The sequence below is a fragment of the Cuculus canorus genome, chromosome 2, assembly GCF_017976375.1.
Source record: "Cuculus canorus isolate bCucCan1 chromosome 2, bCucCan1.pri, whole genome shotgun sequence".
Classification (NCBI taxonomy): domain Eukaryota; kingdom Metazoa; phylum Chordata; class Aves; order Cuculiformes; family Cuculidae; genus Cuculus; species Cuculus canorus.
Window position 1 is genome coordinate 69096727 of NC_071402.1, and position 27292 is coordinate 69124018.

Genomic DNA, 27292 nt, shown 5'->3' on the forward strand with positions numbered 1-27292 from the left:
CCACAGTTTTAGTTAAGACTGGAAACTCAAAAGAGATTATTAGTAAGATTATATGGTAAAATAGTAAGGTGGAACCAAGTGCAAGGACATGGTTAAAATTCAGATGAAATTAAATGGGGCATAACGGCTTGTGATCATTTATAAAAAGCTTATGGGAATGTGTACATTGTTTTACAGCAGGTACTTTCTTCTGTTGGAGTAATAAAATACCTTTAGTATAATTTTAAGAGCAAAAAGAAAACGAAAAGGTGAAGTCCCAAAAGAGAGTTGGGGCTTCTGGGTAGGGGCAAGAGAGTGAACTGAATCTCTGAATAAGGCATCCCGCCAGAAGTTCAGGATAGAGTGTGCTGGTAGCACGCTTCCTACCATTAGTTTACATCATAAAGAAATATGCAACTTGGGTACTTGTTTATTGGTTTTAGGGGTCTGTTTCAGAGAGTAGTGGTCAACAGCTTGATGTCCAGATGGAGACCTGTGACAAGTGATGTCCCTCAGGGGTCCGTACTGGGACCAGTGCTGTTTAAGATCTTTATCAATGATGTAGACAGCGAGATTGAGTGCACCCTCAGCAAATTTACACATGACAGCAAGCTGAGTGTTGCAGTTGTCACACCAGAAGGACAGGATGTCATCCAGAGGGACCTGGACAAGCTGAACAAGTGGGCCTGTGTGAATCTCATAATGTTCAACAAGACCAAGTGCAAGGTCCTACACCTGGTTCAGGACGATCCCCAGTTTCAATATAGGCTGGGGGATGATGTGATTGAGACCTGCCCTGCGGAGAAGGACTTGGTACTGATTGATGAGAAGCTTGACGTGAGCCGGCAATGTGCACTCACAGCCCAGAAGGCAAACCATATCCTGGGCTGCATCAAAAGAAGTGTGGCCATCAGGGCGAGGGAAGTGATTCTGCCCCTCTACTCCTCTTTTGTGAGACCTTACCTGGAGTACTGTGTCCAGTTCTGGAATCCTCAACATAAGAAGGATGTGGAGCTGTTGGAATGGGTCCAGAGGAGGGCCACAAAGATGATCAGAGGGCTGGAGCACCTCTGCTATAAGGACAGGCTGAGAGAGTTGGGCTTGTTCAGCCTGGAGAAGAGAAGACTCAGAGGAGATCTTATAGTGACCTTCCAGTACCTGACAGGTGCTACAAGAAGGCTGGAGAGAGACTTTTTACAAAGGCATGTAGTGATAGAACAAGGGGCAATGGGTTTAAATTGGAGAGGTGCAGATTTAGACTAGACCCTCACAATGAGGTTGGTGAGGCACTGGCACAGGTTGCCCAGGGAAGCTGTGAATGCCCCCTCCCTGGAGGTGTCCAAGCCCGTGTTGGATGGGGCCTTTAGCAGCCGGACCTAGTGGGAGGTGTCCCTGCCCATGGGGGGGACGAGTGAAACTAGGTGATCTTTAAGGTCCCTTCCAACTCAAACCAGTCTATGATGCTATGATTTTATAAAATATGTCTTTATTGAGGAGTATGTATGCTTTGAGTTTATTTCTATGCTTTTAATGGCACTCTGTGCACTGCAAGAAGTGTCATGGATTCCTCCTTGTTTCATCATCTTTCTTAAAAGCCAAAACACATCACAGAATTCAGATCAAAAGCAGTGGTACTGTAGAGTTGTAATGATTGTAGTTATAGTGAAGAAAATCTACCGTACACGTTTCTGTGGCTTTTTCTCTGACTGCATGTTTATGAGGGTGTAAAAATACCAAGATTTCTAGCTGGAAGATGCTGCCGGCTATAACCTGTTCCTTGCCCTCCCTTCCCTCCCCCACCTCTTGCCCTGTCTTTCTCCCTCTCACCAGCAACTTTCCGGAGAAAACCTCTCTTATGCTGTGTGGGATGACAACTTATTAATGTGGGTGCAAATGAAATGAAATAGACTATCTATGAGGAGCAGCTGTTTTCAAAAGCAGACAGCCAGGTACAGCAATACCTACAGCCCTGCAGAGCCTTCTGAGCACACGTATGCGCTCATATGCAGCCTTAGGATTCTGGTTTCCATTTACTGTCACTGGTATCTCTATGTTGCCATTTAATCTTTATCTTATGAAAGCACAGGAAAAAGAGTAGCTGTTGCTAGAGTAATTACTATTGTACTCTGTGTTCTTCATTGTTAGGGACTAAAGCGATAGATTTCCAGTGTGTAACACATATAGATTACTTAAAAAGAGCAAACATCTTCAATTTGTTTTATTTTGGATCCTGCTTTAAAAAACTGTGAGGCCTTTATAAGAGCAGGATGGGAGATGACAAGAATGATACCACTGTTTGTATTGTTTGGTTTGGGTTTTTCTTGAACAAAAAAATAAAGCCCGCTGCATCCAAATGAACATTTTCAGTATTGCACGTAATAGGATTTGTCATGTATCCCTATAGAAATTCAGCCATTATTCCCCAATAAAAATTTAAAAAGTATAGTCATCAAAAAGACATAGTCATAAAAATTCAGGCAGCTCTGCCCCAAAACCACTGTCAGTAAGTCAGCTATCTAAAAGGTAATAAAAGTATATTAAAAATCTATACTTCCATGCCATTGCAGCTAATCAAAATAAGCAATATGACAAGAACGGGAGACATGCAGCTCTGTCCTGCATCACAGTGCAGAGACTGGATTTCCTCAGTGAAAGAGTGATTCAGTGAGTAGTTTCAGAAATCTTAAAACTAATTGCTCACTGATAATTCTGCTTTTGGCACATGGCTGCAGCCTCAAGTATAGCTTTTTCTCAGTATTTGATCCTAAAACAACATTATGTTTTGTTTTTTCTTTAAAATATTGATTTTCTGATCAGATGACACAAGCAAGTAATTGAAGATAAACACAAAGCTTAATTTTGGATTTATATTTGTCGATATTAGTGATAACAGCAGCAGAATAGACCTTCCTAATCTGGCAGTGTACACTGTTCCACAGCACAAAACTGTATGATTTCCTTTTGTTTTCATGTTTGCTTGACAGACAGAAAACACTCTTAGAACATGGATTTGCAAAAGAATAACATACATAAGTTAATATTTGAGGTAATGAATGTTTTCTGTGATTTACAAAATTACACTAATCAAAACAACTTACCTCTTGACCAACAAGTACAATAAGAATAAAAAATAACTATTCTTAAAAACATTGCTTTTCTTTATTTCAAATGAAATGCGGAGGTATTTTTAACATACTGTGTATCTCTACATTAGCCATGAGTGACGCTGAGGATGCAAGAACTATAATAAACCTTACCTAAATCTATTAAATGTATACATCAAAACATTGTAGATCCTTTTTATGATGTTGCTTACAAATGTATGGAAATGCCATTGCTCCACTTCATACAGCTAGAGAACGTGAGTGCAATATCTCCTTACGACGCTGCAGAGATAATGCAACTCAGAAATTCATTACATTGAGTATTAAATAACCCTTTTCCCATATGCAAGCCTTTTAAAATACGACCTTTCTGAGTATTTTAAGACATTGTCCTTGTAGATCTTACACTTACAATGTCAAATAGTACAGCAGTGTCTTCTAACCACGGCCAGACTGAAGTTTTAGTGTTGTTTTATGTTTTATGTTTTATGTTTGTGGTTTGTTTAAGATATACAGCAGGATGCCTTTTTCATTTAGAAACAGCGTTGTTGAATTTAATAGAGTTTTGATGTTCATCCTTGAACTTTCAGGTACTATGAAATGTTAAACTTACACATACTTTGGGAATTCAAATTATTAAAAAAAAAAAAGCAAGAAATTTCAGCTGAGGTTTCAGCACGAGGTATCTCTTAGACGGTGGCAATTTCTCTCTGAAGCTAAAAGGATTTGGCATTGAGCTAGATGGGATCAATTTTAAATATAGAACCAAAATGTGTATTTATATAAAGGCCTCTCTCAAAATATGCCATCTAAGTGAACTATAAGAGGAGAATAATCTCTATGGTCTGTGCATATGAATGAAGACAGGTGTAGTGGATGGGCACAAAATGTATGTGAAGAGCTTAGTGTTTTTGAAACAATACTTGTTTCCATGGTAAGACAGACAAATCGTACCAGATTTTACTAAGGAAGCAGTGTTTTTAAATGCTGTTTATAATTTTATTTACATTGTATTAGTAGAGATTATTTCATGGTAGCAAAGTAAAGCTTTACATTTCTTCTGTAAGCATCATACATTGCTTATGAAATAAGTTTCCATTGAAAGTCTCTTTTTTTTTTGAATTATCACATGTTCTGAAATGATGCTATGTGCAAGATAAGAACTTTTCCCTTATTCCCAGGTTTATGTAGTTCTGTGTCTGAAAACAGTAAAGTTAGAGCTGATACATACATGAAAATTGGTTGACCTTTCCTACACAGTAAGAAATGTTGGATACAGTATCTGCTTAGTATTGATTTGTCCTTTGCAAAGGTCATCAATGGGAGACTGCATGGATGAGTGACATCTGAGCGCTGCATCTTGTCCTCCGTAATGGTACCTATCAACTTGAAAACCTTGTTTTAAAACTAGGATGGTTCAGCCCTTTTGCATGCTTGTTTTATAATGCCATTGGCACATGCTGCTTTTCCTAATCCCAGTGCTCAGCTGCCAGGACAAGTCTGAAATACCATATTCGGTGAAGGCTAGCAAAAGGAGATACTCTGTAAGTGGCAAATAGGAGAAGCCTTAGAAGATAATCATGAATAACAGGTAGGGTTTTTGGAACAACTTGGTAATAGGCAAGTGGGTTGATCTGTTTCTTCATGGTTCGTGAATGATTTTACATAGGCGTGCAATGAAGCAATCCCAGTGTGCTCGCAGTGAGCTGGCTGATATCCCAGCACTGTGCTCTGTTATGCACTGAGCAACAGGAGGGCAGTGGCTGTAGTGAAGAAGATTCTTGTTTTCTCTTGGCTACATTTAGCCTTTTAATGCAACTATGAGAACGTATTTTTTTTTTTCTTCTTAGCATGGATAGTAAACTTAATGAAGACAAAGGACTCCATTTCATAAGCAGTTGTTTCTAGGATTCAATCCATTACTCTTGGTGGGTTTACTCTTTGCAATCCTATGCAAGGTAGTAAAAAAATAGGGAAACAGGTACTGTTATTTTTTAATGAGTTAGGAGACTTGTTTAAGAACCATTGAAATCAATGTGGTTTACTTTGGAACTTTGCTCGTGGACTTTCATCTCTGTTTTAAAAAATTCATTAACCATTAACATGACAAACTGAAGGTTTAGAAGGGAATTTGCTAATACAATCTGTTACTCTTCTGGTAGTCATCTTTATGCCTTTATGGTTTGTATGAAGAGACTGCAGTAAATAAAATTTGTGCATTCATGGTCATGCTTTTTGAGTTATCTTTGCTGCAAAGAGAGGCAAATCTAGAGTGTGTCATTTATTGAAAGAAATAAATATTTCAGAAAAATAAATTAAAATATGGAGGTCAAGATTAGTAGTTTATGAACAGAAAGGATGAAATGCTCCTGGGCAATTCTGGGTTTAATTTGTGTGGGTGGTTAGAGGGTGTTTTGCAAAGAGGTCTGAAAAAGGATGAATATGACCTTTAACATTTTTCCTCCAATTCAGAAAAAGGAACCCAGGAATTTGGTTTTATAATGTGTCTGTGGCAAAGAAGCAAATTAAAAAAGCCATCTTGCTGTGCCATTGCTCTCATAAATTTGGAGTAGGGAGAGTGGTACAGGCTAACTTTGATTCAAGCCACCATGTTAGTTCATGTTTTTTAAATGCACATGGTTCCCCTGCCTCTTCAGCTGCACTTTTTCAAGGCCCTAATGGCTTCTGTGTCCAGGGGGAACCCGACGAGAGGGAACTCTGTGAGAGGGCACCTGAGTTGATGAACAACAAGATATTCCAATTGGAACAAAATACATGAATAAAAATGGTGACATTTCCCCAATGCAAAATCCATTTTCCCCTTCTTTTCGTCTCTTCTTTGCCTCTTTCAGGGTTTTTTATTTAAGTTTTATCTCTCTCTATGCTGTACAATACTTGTAAAAGAAATACAGTGTTGTAGAGTTGCAGTTGCTGCCTAAGAAGCAGTATAGTGAGACAGGCCTGTGAATCTTGTTGCCTTTGCTATTTAGTGAGCAGTAACATCATCCTGTCTAGCTGTTGGGAATTCTAGTAGTCTCTTTGCCAGCTCCAGGAAAGTCTGACAACTTCATTACTGGCCTACATGATTATTTGTTTTTTATATAAGGCTTTTGGGAGACTGGCTGTTTAGCACAAAAATACTTTCTGCTGACCTCTCTGGGCACCTGTTGCTTCACAGCTTTGTTTTGACTTCAGTGGACTTCTGTTTCTCAGCATAAGTTATATAGCATTGGAGAGGTCCTCCATTTGCTTCAAGTCAGGTTAAGAAATTTGCAATGCCATCTTGAGTTGCATATGCTGTCCAAAATTCAGCTGATATTTTTTCTCATGTCTAATATTTTGAAGGGTGCAGACACTTGCTGTTTTGCTCGACCATCTGCAACTTACTCAATGATCCTCTGCTGAGAAGTGCCTGACCAATGAAAATTTAATTTATGCTGTTTATATCTTAGGTTATATTTAACATCATAACCCTGGGAAAGACTAATTAATCTCTGTTTTTAGAAGCACAGAGATAATTTATTACTGTACCTTTTAAAGTAATTGCTAATAGTCTTTCTGTGAAGTTAGCAAACCCGGTATTGAGCTGCATTTTGAACCTTATTTCACTTCTAAAGCAATCTGAATAATTCATCTGTTGGTATAATTAAGCTGTTGAAGAGACAATGCAGCATCCCTAGGGGCTTCCCTGGTGGCATCTGCGTCTCAATGAATCTGAAATTCCTGGTGTGACTTCTGCTGGAAGGCAGAGCTTTTTGCACTCATCTTTATATTTGCTACCTGTGCCCCACCTTGCTGCAGTTTTAACCAGCAGACTTGAGTCCTTGAACAATCATCATTTGCATTATGACTCTTTTTTCTTCATCCCATTCTGACTCTATTTACTGTTCTGTTTCCTCAGCTCCATGGAACTGTTTTTTGTTGCACACACCTCGTCATCCTGTCTTGATTTTTAGCACTTCAAACACTGATATCTACTGAAATGGTTTTATTGTAAAGTCTTCTTAAGTGAATAGTTATTAGTCTTGCTTATAATTTTTTATCATTACAAACATGGGCTAGCTAGTTCATGGAGTATTATTTACATTTTGAAAATATATGTATATTTCTAAACTACTCGTGATCTTCTAACCTCCTGAATATAATGATGTATTCAGGAACTTCCATTATTGTTTTTTCTAGAAGCAGATATGAGCTGTAAGTTGTGGTAACTTTGGGGGCAGGTGGCTTTGCAATGTTTGAGTGGTTTAATTATTTTTTTTTCTCTCAGTTGTGATATAGCCTGAGAATTATCTTCTATCCCTGCTGCATCAAATATAAATGTGTCTGCCTTCTCATCTCTAGTAATGCCATTGGCTTTTATGTGTTGTTCCAGACTATCTGTAGCATATCTGGTCTTCTCACGGACAGAATGAACACATTTGCTTTGCCAAACAATGGCACGTCCCTTTAGCTCTCTCTTTCTTTGATGAGCAGGTTATTTACAGCAGCCATTCTAGATGCTATAGTCATAAGTCTGGTTTTTGTTTTGGTTTTTTTTTTTTTCTGTTTTGCTGACCTCTGCAACCTGCTGTCTTACTGAAATTCTCAGTCGGTTTCTCACATCTGTTATGGTTGTTGCCTTTTATCCCCTTAGCACTGACAACCCACTTGGCCACAGGCAGATGCCAGCTAGGTGTGTTCATTAAATATATAACGTCTTGTTACTGAGGACATTGCTACCCTGCTGAAAGTTCAAATCATTCAGTGGCAAAAAGCAGGGCATTTGCACAGCTTCCAGGCTTCCCCAGGTGGTGTGTTGGAAGGAGCGGGGCCAGCAGGAGCACTGCAGCAGCAATGTTGAGCAGAAGAAACTGAGTAAGCAGAACAGGGAGTACGGGAAGATGGGGTAATGACATGGTAAAAACCAGCTGCCTTAGCCCAAGCCGGGATGAAAAGAGAGCATGAAGGCCCAGTAAGTGTTTTATTGTGACAGGTTTCAGGGGAGCCAGATGATAAACTCATCCCATCTTCAATACGAGTATGGGAATGCACATGACTTTCAGGGGTTTTCTGTCTTATGTCCTGCTGTTACAGGGTACTTTTCATGTACTGTTCATGAACTTTGCCCACTGGAAGGGCTATAAAACTCACTCTTCCACTGCCTCATGAGAAGCCAGTGTCCTTTTGTTTCTGTGCTAAAATTTTCCCTTACCTAAAGAGTTTTGTGGTGTTTTCTACCATTAACAAATTCAGATGCATTTATGTAGAAGAGACCCGTCCCATTCTCTTGTTTTTTGTATATTCAACAAGATAAGTTCTTCTAGTTTTTTCTTCCAAGGTGTATTCTTCATTCCCCACTCCAATCCCACTGATCCTGTCTCTGAGCTTGTTCCGGATTGCCTTCATCTTTCTGAAATATGTAGCCAAAATAGAATGGGTGATTGAAATAAGTCCTGCAGTATGGCAATCAATGGTTGTGGTAACTGAGACAGAGATTCTTTAAATGGTGATGTGACTTGATCAAATGTTCTGGGTGCTAGGAGAAGACAAAAAGTATTGCAAAGGTAAGGAAATGGCATGGGCATTTCAAATAAATAGAGGAAACCAGTGGATACAACGGATTTCCAGCATGAAAGGAAGCACTCTTTGTGGGGATTCTTTTAGAGTGTAAAAAATTAGTTGAAGATGATTTTTCTTGTTATTCTTGTTCTGAAATTTCATGCTAGGCTGAAAGTGATATGGTCCATAAACTGTTTGATACTGATATGAATGGAGCAAAAATGAAAGACAGCTGTAAGATTTTGTACAGGTAAGTATTATGTAGGAAACCACATTGACTAGAAAGAGAAAAAAAATTAATTAACTTGATCAATTTGAGCGTCTAGTTCTTTGAAGCTAAATGCACTAGCTTTCATTCGTAGTTTGAAAATTCATGGCAAATGTGTGTCTAAAACTCAGACTGATCTTTGCAGCATGTGTTGTCAAAATTAATAAGTTCCTTCAAACTTCCTTTATTCTTTCTTTTGTTTGTCTGCTTATTTCATTGATGCAAGTTTATCATCTGGTTTAAACTTCCAACCTGTAATATGAAGGTTATAAACATAGATTTTTTGAATCCTTGAAATAGAAGGGTGGCTTTAAGAAGCAGTATAAGCCATGGTAAGATACAGGAATATGGAAGGTAAATGAAAGAAGACTTTGAACAGATCTATCTCTTTTATTTTAAGGTTAACAATGTCTAGTGAATCCTGGTTTAATTTGCTAGATTTTATTAGTGTATTTGGCATGTGTCAAGGCAGAAGAAAATTGCATCATTATTATTATTGAATGCCAGCTCAATAACATGTTGCTAGCACTTCAGAATTTATTGCAAGCTTTTGGATGGTGAGACTGCTCAGAGGAGTAGGTTGTGTATTCTTTGGATTTTATGAAGACTCCTTAGGCTTGTAATGTATTTAGTATTCAAAATCAATAATGTTCAAAAGAGCTTTTGAGCACTCAGGCTTTTCTCAGCTGTCCTCTTACCGCTGCTTTTCATTAATTTTTCTTTACTTTTTTAAAAGTGTTTAGTATTTCACTACATTTTTGCACCACACCTGTAATGTGATAAAGGAGGTTTTAAAGATATAAATCACTTATTTGGAAAATCTGTTCACAGACTAGATTTTTCTGACTTGTGAGTAAACTATGTATGAAAACTGCTGTCCTGCAGGAACCACAAAAAAACCAAAACCCTACAAAAAAACAAAGATGATGAATAACATTGAACTGACCTCAGGAATGTAATGCTGAAGCTTTTGTGCTAACAAGGGGAGCACTATATGGCAAGGATGCAAGACAGAAGTTACTTTTGCCCTGCTAAGAATAAATTCACTCACCCGTTGATTCCAAAATCCTGTGTGTTGTCCTGCTCAGCCATCTTTCAGGAGGCTGGCTCTCTGGTGAGCCTGCTGTGAAATTTCTGCTTCACTTGCTGTCCATGCCAAGTTCCTTGCCACAGGAGAACGAGATCTGCCTGCCGGCAAGAGCTTGTCTTAAGATGCTTACAATCTTGCTGTAAATTCATAGAAGCTGCAGTTTGGTGTATTTCATACTGATCTGTCTTCCTGTGGAAAGTGAAAACTAGAGTCCAAAATGTTCTGTTAGACAAGCTGCTCTGCTAGCCCTGCAGTCCGAGAAACCCTTTAGTCTCATACTGATATGATCCAAACCCTGAAGTCCACTTATACAAACTGAGTGGAAAGTACCTGTCTAGCCTTCCAAGGACTGCACAGCGGACCATATAGATAGGATTTTTAATTATGCCAAAATGCTGAGTGTGAACTCCATTAGTATCGTATACAGGGTATGGTGTGTCTTTTTTTACTGGAATACTTGAGAAATGTTTCCTCCTCTTCAAGGAGCAGTTATGCATAGTTTCCATCACTTGAGATTTAACGGTACATTTACAATAACTCTTTCACAGCCTGCCTTTTTAGATCTTTGGGTATCACTGTACTTTCAGACTGGAATAAGAAACTGTAATGACTTCTGAAGTGGTGTGGCTGAGACAGTTTAAGAAGGCAGTGACTGAGCCTGGACTGAAACAGACCTCCTAACTCTTTTTGGTTGTGTTCCTCCTATGTAAATAGTGTTCTATAAGCAGATAATTTCTGTATTCTTGGCCATGACTGCAGCATAAACTTTGCCTGTGTTTATTTGTGATGAGTTAAATGTGTTACACTAGCAGGTTGAAAGAGTTTGTAAATCTGCCAGCAACAGATTATCTTAGCCAAGGAAGAAGCCTAAACAACCATGTTGTTGGTCAGGTAACCAAACTGAGACAAACCAGGTAGGAACAGTGCCTCTCCTCCTTGCTACTTGGCTGAAGGCAGTGCACAAGCGTAAATTTCTGTCAGTGACAGAGAAATCTTTGCTTTGTGGGATATAGTCCAGTAATGACTACGATATGCTGCTTCATTTGTGAGAAGGAAATAAAATCACCTGATGTACTTTATAGGCACAGGTACAAGCAAGAAAGCACTGTATTTTTTCAACACCTTGAGCCATACCTCTGAAAATTTCAAGTCAAAGATGCAAAATGTCACTCACGATAGCAGGTCAAATAGAAAAGAATTCACATGAAAAAGCATAGAACATTTGCAAGCCATTCCAAGTTTATCTGACCATGTTTGCCTATTTAAACATCTAAATGGAACTGGATCACTATAGCAAATATTACTGGCATTTAGTGTTTGTAATGAACTTCAGAATGAGTTTGATGAAGTATGCTTTTAGTATAAATTGGAGTTAAGCTGCACTGGCAAAATGTGATATTATAGGTGGTGTTCTTAACAATGAAGTGTGAATGAAATTTTGCCTGCTTTTAATTAAATAAGCACACACTCCACTGAGTTTTGGAAATTTAATTCTCTTAATCTGAACTCTCAGGCCTGGAAGAGCTATTGTAGTTTGAAAGATAGTGCTGATATATTTCAGGGTTGTTTGTATTTCACAAAATACTCATGCTGTTTTCTCTTGTAAATTTGGGGCCCTTTTGATTTCTTCAAGTGTTTTTCCTATTTAGTGAAAAAGAACTAAGATAACCTTGTTCCTTGTCTGGAGCCATGAAAATCAGAGCTGTCAGCACGAGTAACAAAGAAAGGACTAAAGCACCTGGATTCTGGTGTTTCTACTGAGGGGTTGTTGGTTGCGTTTGTCCCCTGGGGATAGTGCAGTCATGTTGCTGTGCCATGCGTGGGGATTCAGAGCTGTCACAGATTTTTTTCATGATGAAAGTGATGAGGCACTGGCACAGGTTGCTCAGAGAAGCTGTGGATGCCCCATCCCTGGAGGTGTTCAAGGCCAGGTTGGATGGGGCCTTGGGCAGCCTGGTCTCGTCGGAGGTGTCCCTGCCCATGGCGGAGGGGTTGGAACTGGATGATCTTTAAGGTCCCTTCCAACCCAAAGTATTCTATGATTCTATGAAGAGACTGAAAAGCCAGGGGGCTGAAGATGTTCCTATGGACAGGTTACAGACTTAGAGGAGAGAGATTCCCCTGACACAGGTCTCCTAGTAGGTGTGATAAATCTACACATGCTACTGCTAATTTCTTCATTCTCAGTGTTTTGAGGAGACCTGCACAGCTGATTGAGTAGGGAGGGAAAAAAGGAGAACTGTCAACATTCATGTGATACTGTGCTTTGAGTTATGTGCCTTCTGAGAGAAATGAAATGTGCTTCATCATTTTCTACTCTCTAATTTCATTATCTTACGATTCAAGTTACTACAGTATAAAAAAAAGATGGATAAAAAGTCATTTAGGAGTGTGAAATACAATTTTATTTGACAAGGGTACATGATGTGCAGTAAGGTCTGGTTAATTAGCTGATATGTAAAAAGCATCCAGGTTTCTTCAGTTTGGTGTACTCAAATTTAAATGCTTTGGTAGTGTTTTTTGCAAACAAAGTCCTGCATTCAAACAATTTCAGAACCGTATATAAGAGATGGCAATCTTCTTGAAAATATTTCTTTGTGGCTTATATGTTTTAGAGTCATCTCAGTTTTATTTTCACAGCCTAAAGTACTTTTTGACCTCCATTATAAGTAATTTAAAAACAGTGGCATATAACATTTTCTATTCTACTTGCTTGACATTCATTTTCAAGTCTAATTGAGGTTTACTTGCAATGAATTTGAGCTCTGAAATCACTTAAGCCATTACTGTAAGAAGCACTCTGCCTTTAGGGTGTACTTGCATTTCTGCATTAGCACAATTGTATTTTCTACCTGAACAGTGAGATTCTGCATATCAAACTCAAACAAGAGAAATAGAAATAAAGTCCTCTTTTTTACATGGGAGAATATTTCTGGTGTGGCTGTGTTTATTTGTCATCATGTACCTGACCAATGTAGTAGCCATGGCAGTAGAATTAGGTAAATACAGAATTAAGCATTTGGTGAAAGTATACTCGATATAACTTTTCAAGAAATCAGAGTTATAGTGTGCAATTAACAGCTTAATGGACCTTTACTTCTTCTAGCAGCTCATTTTAAATGAGACAGATTGCTTGGCAATGTTTAATAAAAAGTTTGATTACATACAGTGTGTAAAATGAAGACTTTAAAATTAAACATATTCAGAAGTAATTTCTCTCAAGCACATGTGGGTCATTAGAAGAAGACAGCGTGTGTGAACTTGATAACTTCAAATATAATTACTGAGGTGCAAAGCATATTGTAAGTAATTTAAAATTTGTGAATGGCAGCTCTGTGGGTAGGTTCAATCACAGCAAAATATAAATGTTGCTAAACTTGTTTTTACAACCACAGTGAAAGGCATTGCCCTGGTGATTTGTTCTGATGCAGATCAGTGCCACTTTCTAGAACTAAAAGAAAATACAGCCAAATACTCCTTGGTGAACAGATGCCATCAGACTTTCATTCATTATGATGTAGCAGAGCATTTGAAGGCAGCTTTTAAGGGAGGTGTGAGATGAGTTGTGACAAACACCATGCTGCTTTGGTCATGTGCTGTTACTGTCTCCCACGGCCTCCTTTCTTGCTTCTTCCAGGGATTCACCCTTGGTACTGGAGCCAACAGTCTGGAGCTGCTGCTGACAGTCATTTTAAGTTCAGATGCTGGATGTACTGCTAAAGCAGTGGAGACATGCACGGACTCTCAGTGCCAGCTGTAGCAAATATGGGTAGTTTTTGGGAAGCAACAGGGCAAGCAAATGGAGATGGTCAAAACCACTGTTGCCAGACGCACAGCAGGTCCTAATAATGGCTATGGCATGCAGCATGCCTAGGCTCCCTGATAGGCTGGTGTTCTGTCTCTGAAAGTGGGTGTACTCCTCTGGAACGTGCCCTTCTGTCAGTGCTCTGAGTAAATGCTTGAGACTTGCATGACTTGTGGATCTGGGGCTGGAAAGTCCAGGATCCTGGGTATCATATGGCAGAGAGCAGCTTTCAGAAGGTTTTATGTCTGGGCATATCTCACTTATATTGTTCGTTATTCTGTTATGACAAGGGAATTGTGCTAGATGGTTTGTATGTAACATTTATGTTTTTGGGTCTAGCACAAGCAAGTCTCTTGCCCACGAAAAGCTACTGATACAACGTGAGGAAGAAAATGAGAATCTTAAATTCTTCCTAGCAAATTGCGAGAAGATTATTACTGTATTGTGCAACATTTTAGGGTCTGTTAGACCTATTAGAAAATGAATACACGTTCCTCTGGTGCACTGGTAGTCACACTGCTACTGAACTTTCAGAACCTACGCTGTTTAATAAGTACAATCTGTTATATGCTAATGGTATTATATTTACTTATTTATGTACATAATTTTAAATGGAGCCTCTCACCGTTGTATTAGGTGCTTTGCAGAAAAATTAAAACCATAAATTACATAAACTGCATGGAGTGGATACAGTAAACTAGGCCTGATGATAAAAGTGACCACCAAAACAGGTAGCTGAGTTATCTGAAATAAAACTAAAGACAGAGAAAGGGCTGCAAGGAGAGGAGAGCTACTAGTCAGAGGCAAAATTAAATAGAGGATCTGTGCCCCTTGTTCTAGATTCCAGAGCGGTTTGTACCAGGCCAAAATGAACTGGAAATAGTGTTCTAGTAAACTTGATAGTTTATTTTTTTTACTTTCTTCAATAAATGTTTCCTCCCTTTTCCTTAGCCACTCTGCTCTGGATATGTGCTCACAGGTTTATCCACTGACTTAATAAAAATGCTAAGGTATTGTTATGTTTCCCTGCTGCTACTGTGAGCAGGTTATATGATTACAGGAATGAGCTTTGCAAGGCAGAGAAGCGTTGAATCATAGAATCATAGAATCATCGGGTTGGAAAAGACCTCTTGGATCATCAAGTCCAACCATTCCTATCTGCCACTAAACCATGTCCCTCAGCACCTCATCTACCCATCTTTTAAACACCTTCAGGGATGGCGACTCAACCCCCTCCCTGGGCAGCCTCTGGCAGTGCCCAATGACCCTTTCTGTGAAATTTTCTTTTTCTGATGTCCAGCTTGAACCTCCTCTGGAGCAGCTTGAGGCCATTCCCTCTCGTCCTGTCCCCTGTCTCTTGGGAGAAGAGGCCAGCTCCCTCCTCTCTACAACCTCCTTTCAGGTAGTTATAGAGAGCTGTAAGGTCTCCCCTCAGCCTCCTCTTCTCCAGGCTAAACAACCCCAGTTCCCTCAGTGGCTCCTCGTGAAACTTGTTCTCCAGCCCCTTCACCAGCTTTGTTGCTCTTCTCTGGACCCGATCCTGAGCCTCAACATCCTTCTTGTGGTGAGGGGCCCAGAACTGAACACAGCATTTGAGGCGCGGCCTCACCAATGCCAAATACAGGGGCAGAATCTCTTCCCTGGACCTGCTGGTCACGCCGTTTCTGGTACAAGCCAAGATGCCATTGGCCTTCTTGGCCGCCTGGGCACACTGCTGGCTCATGTTCAGTCGGCTGTCAACCAACACCCCCAGGTTCTTCTCCTCAGGCAGCTTTCTAGCCACTCTTCCCCTGGTCTGTAGCTCTGCACAGGGTTGTTGTGTCCCAAGTGCAGAACTCAGCATTTGGCCTTGTTAAATCTCATGCCGTTGGTCTCAGCCCATTGATCCAGCCTGTTAAGGTCCCTTTGCAGAGCCTCCCTACCCTCCAGCAGATGGACACTTCCTCCGAGCTTAGTGTTTTCTGCAAACTTGCTAAGGGTGCACTCAGTGGCTTCATGCACGTCATTGATAAAGATATGGAACAGAACTGGACCCAGCACTGAGTCCAGTGTCCGATTTAACTCCATTGACCACCACTCTCTGGGCCCGGCCATCCAGCCAGTTTTCCACCCAGGAGAGTGTGTGCCTGTCCAGGCCAGAGGCAGCCGGTTTCCTAAGCAGAATGCTGTGAGAAACTGTGTCAAATGCTTTACTGAAGTCCAAGTACAGTACATCCACAGCCCTTCCCCCATCCAGTAGTCGAGTCACTTTGTCATAGAAGGTGATCAGGTTAGTTTGGCAAGACCTGCCTTTCATGAACTGGTGTTGACTGGGCCTGATCACTCATTTCTCTTGCATGTGCTGTGTGATAGCACTCAATATCACCTGTTGCATGACCTTCCCTGGCAATGAGGTCAGACTGACAGGCCGGTAGTTCCCTGGATCCTCCCTCTGACCCTTCTTGTAAATGGATATAACATCAGCCAGCCTCCAGTCAAGTGGAACTTCCCCAGTCAGCCAGGACTGCTGGAAGATGATGGAAAGGGGTTTGGCAAGCACGTCCACCAGCTTCCTCAGTAATCTCCGGTGGATCCCATCCACGAGTGTCTAATTGGCCAAGCAAGTCTCTAACCACTTCCTCTTGGATTATGGGAGCTTATTTTCTGTTCCTCTAGCTCCTGGTTATGTACACACAGGGAACAACTTTCCTTACTAATAAAGACGGAGGCAAGGAAGGCATTAAGTACCTCAGCCTTATCCTCATCCTTTGTCACAGTTGTTCCCTTTGCATCCAACAAGGACTGAATATTCTCCCTGGTCCTCCTTTTACTATTGATGTAAATAGTATTGATTTACTATTTATAGAAAGATCTTTTATTATCTTTCACCGACTTGGCCAATCTGAGCTCTAGTTGGGCTTTAGCCCTCCTGATTTTTCCTCTGCATGATCTCACTTCCTCCCTGTAGTCCATCCAAGATGCCTGTCCCTTCTTCCAAAGTTCATAGACATTCCTCTTCTTTTTGATGTCCACCCAGATCTTCCTGCTCAACCAGGCTGGTTTCTTTCCCCGATAGTTCATTTTCCGGCACACGGTGACAGCTTGCGCCCGTGCTGCCAGGATTTCCTTCTTGAGGAGCACCCAGCCCTCGTGGGCTCCCTTGCCCTTAAGGACTGTCTCCCATGAGACTTTATCAAATAGCCTTCTGAACAATCCAGAGTCTGTGCTCTGGAAGTTTAAGGTGGCCATTCTGTTAACCCCCCTCCTCACCTCACCTAGAACTGAGAATTCTTCCATCTCATGATCGCTTTGCCCCAGGCATCCTCCAACTGTCACAGCCCCCACAAGGCCTTTTCTGTTCACAAACAGCAGCTCCAGGACGGTGCCTTCCCTTGTTGGCTCATTCACCAGTTGTGTGACAAAGTTGTCTTCCACACACTCCAGGAGCCTCCTAGACTTCTTCCTCTCTGCTGTATTGTACCACCAGCAGACATCTGGTAGATTAAAATCTTCCACAAGGACAAGAACTAGCAATATTGAGACTTCTCCCAGTTGTTTGTAGAAGAGCTCATCAGCTTCTTCTTCTTGGCTGGGTGGTCTATAACAGACTCCCATCACAATACCTGCCTTTTTGTGGGCTCCTCTGATTTTTACCCACAGAACCCTGGTTTTGTGGTCTGTTATACCTGTGTAGTTCCTGTGATGTGGCTAGAAGGCTGGTAATATGAAGGAAAAAAAAACGACTTCAAATCTGTGGGTGATAGGCTACTGAGGGAGAAAACTCTTTGGTCTTCACATATGCAATTTGTCTATTTCCATGGAGAAGACTAAGATGAGTGACCCTAGAACAGTCTTGAAACCCCAGAGGGCTCTTATACAGTTAGGCAGCTGCTGTGATTTTATTTTTGTAGCTTATCTCCACTCCCATAGCCCATTCTTTCAACCTAAGTTTTAGAAGAAATTCTGGTTGAGAAGTTTCTTAGGCATTTTCACAGCTTTTTGCTGCTCTGTGTGTGTGGTCCACATTTTACAACTTTTTGACATTCTTTTCTCTCCTCTATCTTCATTACATGGACTAAGACTGATGTCATATTATTATTATCCAGGGAATAGTTATACTTTAAGGAGAAAAGACATACTGATATTCATCACCATTTTCTGTGGCCTTAAATGCTTTCCTGCTTGTTTTCTATCTAAAGTGTTCTTTTCTCACTTCATAGGCTGCACTGGTTTTACCTGAATGTTCTAACTCCTCAGCCTCTCTTCAGTGATTTCACTGTCAGCTGCATCACTTCAAGACATGTTTTCCATTTAAAAACAACTATATGAGCTCATTTATGTCCTGATATTGACTATGTAAAATAGATCTTCAAATCAGCCCTGATGCTTCTGAAAAGCTGCTAAAAAAGCAACAGCCCTTAGCTTCTAGCCAGGTACCTCCCTTGAAAAGATTTGAAAGGGATGTTGTGGACATCAGAATTGTATAATGGCAGCAGACTTTTAAAACATATTCCGCATTGAATAAGCTGTTAACCAAATAATAACAAAACAAACCCAAACCTCAAAACAGAATTTAAGAGGCATCTCTTCCCCTGCGTGACTCTGGTCCTGCAGCTGGGCAGATCTTGTGTCTCTGCAAAGACCTGGCACTCTCTTGTCAGTCAGAGGAAGACTGCTTGCACTGACTGTGAGATTTGGGGTTTTAAAGCCCATGGCTGGGATGTCTGCTCCTAGAAAGAAACCTCACATTGTAGCTTCAAATATTGGGAGACTTGCAGTGTCTTACTTCTCATTTTTGAAAGCTTCTGGATTGACAGTATTTAATAGAGACTACATAGGCTTGGATGGGCATTTTTCTTATCTATCTGGTGGCTTGGCTCCTGACAGATGGCATGCTTCATAGCAGCAGTCTGCTCACCTTTTTCCCCCAGCAGAGGTATTGATTTGTGTCCATTTCATCTGATAAACCTAGCATCTGTTTTTCCCTGTACCAACATCCCTGAGTCCTCTTCCCGTCAGTCACACTGATCTGAAATACGACAGCATCCTCTCAGGAGAACTTTGCAGCAGAGATGCTTCCAGAGGTTATATCATGGCATAAAGTTGCTCCCCATCCAACCTAAAATTATCACAAGTTTTGCTTTTCAGATCCTCTCTGAGTTTTTACTGTGACAATTTTCTTGTAACAACAGGACAGAGAAGTTGCACCAGCAACAGTGTTGAGGTTGGATAATCAGAGGGAAGAGAATGCATGAAGTAGAAGAATATTCAGTAAATCCTACGTGTGCATGTCTTGCAGTGCTCACAAATAATACTTTCCTAAGCAGCCTTTTCTGCCTGATTTGGACCAAGGATTTGAAACTTCACTTCCTCCCTGAGGATGCCATTCACCGTTGGTCAAGAGATTTGGTCCCTAAAAACCTACTTTTATCCAACTGGTATTAGTTATGTAGGAAACAAGTGCAAAGTGGAGGAAGAAGGTAGATGTACATTTTCTCTGTTTCTCACCTAGATTGTTTGATACTGAAATTTATGTGAGGTTCCTGGTCTCATTCTTTCAGGCAAGGGAGTTAAAGCTCAGTCTCTTGAGGAATGAACACTGGTTCATTTTGTAATGGGGTTCTAGCTATTCTGAGATTTCTTTTTGCCGCTTCTAGTGTGTTTGGGTTTATCATGTGTGAAACATGGAAAACGAAATCACAAACACTTGGGGGTTCAAGAAACTCTGTTCTCTCCAAACCAGACAGTATTTCTTTGTTTATCTGCCCACTATAGTTTGGACGTGCTGTTAAGAGGCAGGGAGAACTATTTCATTTAACTTTTATGCTGAATCTGTGCAGATGTTATGCAATGGATTGTCTCCCAAACTGTGTGGGGATGTGTTAACAGTATCGAATATATACTAATAAGCTCCATGAATCAAGAAGAATTTTCTTTTTGCAGGAAAGCTGAAGCATAGGAGATATTATAAATAATTAATAATTCTATTTAAATGAAAATGGCTTGTTATTAATGGCTTGTGTAGCGAGCAGGGTGAGGGAAGTGATTCTGCCCCTCTACTCCTCTCTTGTGAGACCCCTCCTGGAGTATTGTGTCCGTTTAGGGAACCCCAACATAAGAAGGATATGGAACTGTTGGAACGGGTCCAGAGGAGGGCCACGAAGATGATCAGAGGGCTGAAGCCCCTCCCATATGAGGACAGGCTGAGAGAGTTGGAGTTGTTCAGCCTGGAGAAGAGAAAGCTCCAGGCAGACCTTATAGTGACCTTCCAGTACCTGAAGGGGCTACAGGAAAGCTGGGGAGTGACTTTGTATGTGGACGTTTAGTGATAGGACAAGTGGGAATGCCTTTACACTGGAATGGGGAAATTTAGATTAGACATTAAGAAGAAATTCTTCACGATGAGGGTGGTGAGGCACTGGCACAGGTTGCTGAGGGAAGTTGTAGATACCTGCTACCTGGAAGTGTTCAAGGCCAGGTTGGATGGGGCCATGAGCAGCCTGATCTAGTGGGAGGTGTCCCAGGCCATGGCAGAGGGGTTGGAACCGGATGATCTTTAAGGTCCCTTCCAACCCAAAGCATTCTATGATTCCATGATTCCATGATTCCAGTAACCATAAAAAAAAAAAAAACAAAAAAGACACTACCCCATGATGAATGTGCAGCTACATGAATTTTGTAAAAATGCTTTCATTTCTTCCCTCATCTACAATATTTGAGTTGATTTGGGCAAGGAAGAAGACAGGGAAATTTAGCTTTGTGAAGCAGTGCTGGACTGTCTGGTTAATAATACCCAGAAACCAACTACCATCTGAAGTATGGTGAAATCAGTTTTTTTAGAAGGTTTTCTGGGAGCTTCAGAGAGTTGTGGAGATGAGAGTTGGAAAATCCCCAGTTTTGAAAGAGGATTTTACAGAGTAACAGAAGACAAGTCCATCAAAAGCAAGGATATTCTTCTTTCTTCTGAAAGAATTAGGACAGGAGAATGGGAAAATCCTGTAGATTTTCCAGAAGCTGTTGCTAATTCATTATAGAATCTCATAAAATTTTGGCATTGTTGAGGTAGGTGTTTTGGTGACAGAAGCGATGTAAAATTACTGTTGCCAAAATCTCTGCCTTGCTTAAATTCGAATGTGGTAGAGGATAGTCATGTCATGTAAAAATATTTGATAGAATTTGATACAATTTAATACTGTCTTCTGGAGGTTAATCAACCTCCATTGGTTCCACATAATCCTCTATTAGTCCAGCCCCATGGGGTCCTCCTCATCTTTTGATGGATCCACGTCCATGGGCTCCATGTCATCTGTTGGTGAGCGCCCATACCTGAGCCTCACACCATTGCTCAGTAGATGGAGCTCCAGCCCTCTCCTCATCCTGTACCTGGGGATCCCCTCAGTGAGAGCAGCAACAACATTCTTGGAGGGTCAGAGGTCCTCATTGACCCCCATCGACCCAGCAGCCTGTAAGTGGCACAGCCCTTCACGCTCAACAGTGGCTGAGAGGGGGTGAAGCATCCCGATACCCCACCAGTGGGAAAGCGAGGCAAGGTCTGCTAGCACTCCATGAAGGAACAGTTGATTGCCAAGTTTTTTGTGAGCCTGTCTTCTCTATCCCCTGTCCATGCCACTAGATTGTGGAGAGATGCCATCTTTTCTGCACTGATCCCAAAGGGAGAGGGAAGGAGAGGGCCTGTACATTCAACTCCTCTGGTTGAATCACTTATATAACCATTGAACACTGGTCCAAAAATTGAGCCCTGGGGAACCCCACTGGTGACTGGCTGTCAGCCTGACGTAACTCCAGTTACTAGAACTCTTTGAGACTGACCTGTCAAGCTGATTGTTGTCCTAGCATATTATTGGACTCATCTGACTGTATGCTGGACATTTTGTTCGTAAGGGTGCTGTGAGCCAGTAGCAAAAGCTTTGCTAAAATCCATGAATCACCCCATTTCCTGGCTTCCTTGGTCACCTAGATTGTTGACCTTGTCCTAAAAGGAAATTAGGTTAGTTAAGTAGGGCTTTCCCCTCCCCTCATGAACCCAGGCTGGCTATAAGCAATGTCTGCATTTTCTCTCAAGTGTTTTTCAGTAACTCCTAGAATGTCCTTCTCCATAATTTTACCTGGCCCTGAAGTGAGACTGACAGGCCTTTCATTAGCAGGCTCTTTCTTCTTACCCATTTTTAAAAAACGGACCAACATTTGCCAGCTTCCAGTCATCTGCGACTTCTCCCATGTCTCTCTTCCCATGTTCAGGGTTGAACTTTTGCTTGCAGATTCACACTCATCACAGGGAAGCAGCCAGCCCAGCTCTAGTACTGCTGGTTGGCTGTCAAATATAGCCACTGCATTTCAGTCAATGAAAACTAAAGGAATTGGTAGATTTGTGGTTAGTCTTTTTTCATGGGGAATGAGAGGGTGAAGCAGTACGGTTCTTTGTTAGTGTTTCTTTCTCTTCCAGCTGTGGGGCAATGATTTTCCCATGATCAATATGAGCAGCTATGGTATCATCAATATCAATGTCTATGATACATGTAACTGTAGACATTACGTAGTGAATTCTCTGTCCTTCTTGAATTACAAGTTTGGACCATTATTTAATTTTGAGTCCAACTTTAAAAAAAAAGGAATAGAGTTTCCTCGCAAAAAAGCAGGCATAATGAGATGTGTATAAACCAAAATTTTTTTCCACTTCATGAAACCTACCTAAAGCTTGCTTCTGCTGAGGCTGTAAAATAACAGATTAATAAGAAACAATATTTTTCTCAGTGTAGAGTTGATGTTTTAAGTAGGTAGGAATATATGGCATTATCATCTGTATTTCTGCTGAATACGTGAAAATGGGAAGAGCTCTTATTTGCAGGAGCGTGTGCATTGATTTTGTCTGTGCTGTAGCTCCTTCAGGGAAGAACAAATGGTGGTAGCAGCATATCTGTGTTTCACAGCCTGTCCTTTAGCTTCTTTTGAATTTACAGATTTTTGGAACAACTCAAAATCATTGGAGAAATGAAAATATTGAGTACATACTGTTAAAAATTTGTTAGACAATCAGATATATAGTTATTTTTATACAGAGATCAGTATATCTGTGAAGCTTTCACACGTTAGAGCTGTGGAGAGAGTTTAGGATATGTTAAAATGTTCTTCTTTTGAGAGAAAATGCTAAGCGTTTTTTTAATGATGGTGTAAGATGAGGTGAAGGACTATTATTTTCCAGTTACCCATACCTGTAGAAGCCATGAAATAGTAAAACTTTTGCCCCAGTTCTGAAGAGTGTAAGCTGGACTTCAGTGTTAACAATTAAACCAAGAGGTCTGCTTGCTCACTTCTTGTTTTCACAGATGCTTTCCTCACTGCAACTCAAACAAGCAGGTATGAGAAAGAAGAAAGATAAACTTATCTGTACTTGGGCTTCCAATATGGTTCTTAAGGCTACAGCTCAGCCAGTGTTAATAAAACACGGAAAGCTTTAGCTGGATCTTTCATTTGCACAGGACAGTTGTCTTATCAAAAGCGAAGAAACTGATATATACAATGAATAATTTTTCTCCTTGTGCTTGGGTCTATTTGAAAAGCAGAGAGTAAATTTTATTTTCTGAGAAGTCTTGGATGGAAATTTATAAGAGGAATATATTTCTTACCTAATAAAACATATTAAAGGAAAATATTTAGGAAAGTGAATATGGAGAAGCCCCAACTGCAGTGGCGAAATGTAGAATAGGAAATGTTACAAGGAACTACACCCTTATCCAATATTCTGCCTAATGAGCATTAGGCATGTTTGTGCATGTAAATACAAGCTTTCCCTCGTGTATACTTTGCTGTTCATACTCAGAGTTAAACTCAACTGTGGGACAACTAATAATGTGCCAGCTGCATCATTAGTACATTGAATGCATCTTAAAACATTGTAAAGCAGGGATTCAGTGAATAATAACTGCTGGAGAGGGAGACAAATATTTTGATTGTAGTCTTATTAGCATACTCCTGTCTAAGGTAAAATGTGGTGGTAGCAGAGTTTATCCCAGTAGTATTGGTGGTGATCTATAAGTTAGACTATTCAAAATACAGGTTTAGACTGTGTCTGAAGTTAAGGCACAAACCACAAATGTGATACTCTAGGTAATACACTCAACACAGCAGTGCAAATGAAATTCAACATATTTTAATTCAGTAAGCATACACTTCACTAAGCTGATAAAATTTAGTTCTGTTAGGTTAAATTCTCAGAACCTGAATAACTATTGCGCTGTACAATTAAAATACTATCTTGTCATGATCTTAAGTGAGGTTTCCATATTGAAGCAGCCTTGCTTTTTATAGCTTGCTAGGTCAAACTTTCGAGTACTCTGTTTCTTCAGACTTTTTGAGACTTTATCTTACGTCATTCCTAAATGTGGCACAAGATACATGGCTGATAATTATTGTTATTGATAATGAATAAATCATAAAAGCTTGCAGTTTGTAGATCTCTGTGTGTATAGCCTTGTAATCTCCAGTTATTACAAATCTTCTGTGAAATGTTGATTAGCAAGGTTGAAACATTACTTATATTAGAAGTTAGAGAGCTCATCTTAGATTTGGAGTTTGCAAGAATTAGAGTTCTTGCTAATACGTCAATTATGTGATGTTAGGTGTCTGTTTTAACTTTGAAGGAACCTGTTTCTGTGAATGTAAGATGTGAGGATAATATAACACCGAGTTACAGAGGTGTCCTGAGGCCTAAAAAGAGGATACTTTTTATCATTTTAAGATATCTGAGTGGCCAATAATATATTGGAACAAATTACTTCAGAAAAAAGCCCCGAAGATTTAATTTTGGAAGTATATGCAGCCAAACTTTATAATGATCAATGTTGTAGAAGGAGCGTGTCTTTTGTCTCTGGATAGTTTGAGATCAAGGTTACAGACTGACATTTTCTTAGAGTATCTCATGCTTACACAAGCAGCACATATTCCTTTTGATGGTTTGCTGTAAAATAAATGCCACTAAAATTCTGTAAGGTGAATGCACAAGTGCAGTTAACAAGACCAAGGGCCTTGTCAGCACTCAGAATTGTGCTGGAAGTCATTTGAAAGTGTGCTACATCATTGCAATATATCACGCATGCAGTTGAGGTTTAAGCTCTGTTTGTATTGATGTTTCTATTGTCTGTTCTTCTGAAATCTGGGAGAAAGGCCTCTTCGCAATCAGTAATGCTTTTGCCTTCATGATAGCCCTCCTGAAATATTTGATTGAAGCAAGTAAAACAAAGTGCTGATGATTGTGGCATTCAGGAGGCTCACAGAAACCAACCACTGTTTTCTGAGTTCCCAACCAACGGTCTAATTCTCAGACCCTGCTCTCCTTGCTTTGTCTTTTAAGCCAGCAAACATTACCAAAGTGTGTACAGCTTTCACTTTACTTTAATTCAGCCTTTTAAGTAACTATTTAAAACTGTGGGCCTTCGAGTATGGACAAGATATGCAAACTATATTGGCATTGTTTTTTCTTTTCCTCATCCGTGACATTTTATGCCCTTTCTATGTCCTGTACATGTGTAAGCTCATTGGCTTTAAAGAGTTTGCTAGTTTACAATGATGCTGACTGGGAGGATCAGTCTTGTTACTTGTGCAGCTAAAATATATTACATCTTTTTTTACATTTTTTTCCCCAGAAGGGGGGAGAAAACCCCCAATCTGGAATAGACCTTTCTTTTTGTACTTGGTTTTCTTTTTTTCCTCCTTCTGTAGGAGGGAAGGGTACAGAGTCAGTTGGGAACTATCAACGAAAACCTAGGGTTATGACTAGTAGTACAAGTTAATAATTGACAACCACACTGCAAGTAGCACTGGCTTCTTTATGAGTTAGTTTGAATTTCCTCTCTGACCTGGGCATTTTGGTCTTGGCAATGAGGTCAGGTCAGGGTTTTGTCACCATTACCTCTTGCACCTTGATTTCAGTTACTTAGTCCTTTGCCTAGATATATTTTCTTCTCCTTCTGCGTTCTTACACTTCAAAGGGTTAAGTGAGGCAGCTTGCATTGATAATTTATAAATAATTCAAGTCTGATTGCACACATTGTGAAAAATGATGGGTTTTAGATTACACACATTTAGAACTAATTTCTCCAACACACAGATGGCTCGGATAGACAAAAAGAAAAAGTGAAACTAGTAACTTATTGAAGAGAAAAATATGTACAGTACCATTCTGACATTTATGTAGCTTGTTGGGGGATTCCAACTAAATGTGTCAGTTACAATACCCAGGCTTTGCATAGTTCAAAAGTATTCATTCTCCTGTGAATCTCAAGTAACTTTATAGCAGTTAGCCTGACATCTGTATGAGATATGTATGAAAGATTTAATCAGTAAGTATTAGCAACTTTATTATTGCAAATCAACATGATTTCACAGAAAAATAGATCTTGTTTGCTTGAGACCATTTTCTGATTTTAATTGGTATAAATAGTTCTTTACATAGTAGACTTCTGATAGGCATTTTACTTAGCACTGTGCTGCATTTTCATGTCTTTATTTATTTTTTAAAGGCTCTGCACCCAGAGATGAAAAGCAGATTTTCCTTCAACAGAATAAAACTCTGTAATTTGGAATAGGTGACTCGAAAAGGTTTGAGATACATGAAAATAACTGACATATGCTGTGCTTCTGTTGCTAGCATATAGAAACGGGGGTATTTTAATCAAAAGAGATTGTTCCATTTGAGGAAAACCGGCATGTACGTTCACCAGAAGGAAAGGGTGCATATAAAAAAGTCTACATTTTTGTATGTTTGTTTTCAGGGTAGGCATTTAAATAGTGAAAAAAGGAAGTTGAGTTTACAAGATATCAGACAGTATCTGAGAGGTAAAGGAATTGTGGTGTGGACTTGAATACACTATAACTTTTTTAAACATGGTGAAGATACTCCCATGGAACAGATATATTTGTGGAAACACATTTTCTAAGATGAGAAGGCACCTTAGAGATCCTGACACATGTTTTATACTGTTTACTTCCACTAATAATTCCCACTGAAATCAATAAAAATGTGTATAGAAAAACAAAATACTAGGGTATTAAGCTAGAGTGCCTTGAGCCAGCCTGGTACAAATATATGCCAGATGAAACAGCAGAATATGCAAAGCTTATTTGTAAGTTAACCGGAAAGGTCAAAGTCTCAAATCACATACTTAAGCCATGTATGGTTTCCCCTTCCTTGGCAAAAGAAGCCATATTTTATAATCATTCTTTTTTCTACATTTTTTTCTTCAAATTACAATAAGGGGTGTATATAGAAGTATACCACAATGCTGAAAGTCAATCCTCTGAAATTAATTAATGTAGTTTTCATGTGGCCATCAACAAAGAATCTTTTTCACCAGGAAAAATGTTCTGTATCTGTTGCTGAAGGATGAGTGTATTCTGAAAGCCAGGGAAAGCTGCTGGATTTAGTGAGGCTGTCTGCAAATGAAGAGAAACAGGAGAGAAAAAATAACAATGGGTGACTACTAAAAGCCCCGCTGTGTGCTGTGGCAACT

At 40.0% G+C, this 27292-nt stretch overlaps 1 protein-coding gene across 2 annotated transcripts in view; it reads left to right on the forward strand.

The window, feature by feature from the left end:
* MOCOS (molybdenum cofactor sulfurase) overlaps positions 1 to 27292 on the forward strand; it is a 221330-nt gene that overhangs the window by 25585 nt on the left and 168453 nt on the right. The window lies entirely within an intron of this gene.